A 2,267-nucleotide genomic window follows, 5' to 3' on the forward strand; every position below is an offset into this window, starting at 1 on the left:
CACACACACACACACACACACTCATACACATACATCTGTATGTATACATACATATATAAATTGATACATACATACATACATGGCTCAGTATCTATATTAACAGCCTGAATGACTTGCAAATTTTTAACCAAATATAGTATGTATTATTCACATGATTACTATATTTAACCCAGGTCATAAACATGAGGGACAATAGACATTCCTGTTCTTTCTCACCAGCCTCTGGCACTTAGCATTAATTTGATGCTACTTGTCAGTAAGGGCAATATGAGTGTGGGCTCTGGAGCCACACTCTTTGGCCTTGAATTTTGGCTCAGTAATGTGTTAACTGATTACTCAGCATGGAAAACTCTTGGTACCAAGAGTGAGTAAATTAGTTCTAAAGCATTACTGCTGGAAAAGAGAGGACTACACGAGCTCTCCATGTAAGTGCTTATGGAAGTAAGTTAGTACATTGTTACATGTTGCCTGATTTAATAGCTTGACCTAACTGCATGGCTGTATATGAACTGTATATGTATATGAGGCAGAAAACCTCGGAATTCAGAGATGTCCTTCACTTAGGAACTTTACCTAAGTGTGTGACATAGTGCCACAGGAATTCACACCCTATTGTGGAGTTCTGCTACAACCAATTCATACTTGTTTGAGGCCAAAGATATGCACTAAGTGCACTGAGCAGGCTACTCCTAAAATATAAGTCACATTCAGAAGTGCATTAACTGTTTGTGGCCATCAATTATTATAGTACATTCTAAAATTAATTTTTGAGGTGTCCCCTAGTGGCATCAGAGTTAAATGCAACTCAACAATTGTCCCAACCCTGCCAAATAACCGAACCTTGGACCAGGGCATTTTGCAGGTTACAAATTACAGTCTGATTTAGTAGATTTTCAATTCGCTAAGTTAGGCCACAAAGAAAAAGTATTGTTAACAGCTTGGACTTTCATAGGAATTGAGACTATTGAGGGACATGTTAGAAATAAAAATAGCAATTGTGCGAAATGCTTTACAATTACCATCCCAGTCATTTTTAAAAGAAATAGATACTATTCTCTCCGTTTTATAGAAAATGACAAATAGACTCAAAAAACTTCAGCAAATTTTCTACTAGTCAAACAGCTAGTAAGTGGTAGAGTTGGGATAAGAACGCAGATCTATGTGACTCCAGAACCTCAGCTCTTGAATGCCGTGCTTTGATTTCCGTGTTCTCAGGAAGAGAGCCAGAGTCAAGTGCACTGGGAAACTTCATTCTACCTCCTTGCTCTACTGTTTCTCCCTTGAATGTGTCTCTAGTGTTGGCTGAAGGTTTCTGCCTCAGGCTCTGTTTAATTTCTGGAAGGAGCTAAAATGCTGGTTTTTGAATGGAGGAACCGCTGAGCCAGAGTTTGTAGCCCCTCTTGTCATTCACAGTCCCTTGCACCAATTTCTGAAGTGCCTGAGTTCTTATTTAACTGACTAACGTTAAATAAATAGTCACTGAGCTTTCTGGATTTAATAAGTCAAAGCCTATATGTACTTTACAGACTTCCGGATGTGCACAGTTCTTCCAGATCACTTTGAAAAATTGTTTACTTTATACCACATTATCATCAATGAATAATCAACGGTTAACTGTTTCTCCACCTGACTCCTTCAGTCAATGTCCTAGAAAACTACAGGCTGTATAAACTAAGTAGAATTCAAAACACTTGAAAAACAATGCAGAAGACAACTCGAGGTCTGAGGTCTTAGTTCCTGGACATAGTTCATCTATTCCTGGTGATATCATCCAGTCCTAGGACCTTTTTTTTTTTTCCCCCAATGACCTTTTATTTGTTTAAGATACTTGGACGTCACCAGAGTTTGAGCAGATACAATGATACTATTCATGGTACTCTAGAAGTCCTGTAGTGTCCTGCTGGCCCTCTTCTATAAGTATGTGGGACTATTAAACACGTGGCACTAAAAACCAGTGAACAGACTCCAGAATTAGAGTTCCTTAACACAACTGTGCAACTGGCTTAATTTCTGGTTTAGACACTGGTTACGTAAGCTTTCCAACAAGGTTTGGGAAAAGATCAAATGTATTCGTAGATGAGAAAAGATGAAGCAGCCTTTCAAGAGTTATAGCAAATGACTTAAAAAACAACAACAACAACAACAACAACAAAAAAAACCCAAAACCCTGCAGAAGGCAGCTAAGCCTCCTTCACCAACCCCATGAGGGCAGGTCTCAGGGTGCGCCGTGCAGCTTGTACCCCACCTTGCTGACCAGCGCCACTGGG

The 2,267-nt window shown here is 39.4% G+C and overlaps 1 pseudogene; it reads right to left on the reverse strand.

Annotated features, from left to right (window-relative positions):
* Nucleotides 1–2,180: 2,180 nt before the first annotated feature.
* Nucleotides 2,181–2,267, reverse strand: part of LOC103586977 — an 821-nt pseudogene continuing 734 nt past the window's right edge.

This window comes from Galeopterus variegatus, unplaced genomic scaffold (genome assembly GCF_000696425.1).
Source record: "Galeopterus variegatus unplaced genomic scaffold, G_variegatus-3.0.2 Scaffold402, whole genome shotgun sequence".
NCBI lineage: Eukaryota > Metazoa > Chordata > Mammalia > Dermoptera > Cynocephalidae > Galeopterus > Galeopterus variegatus.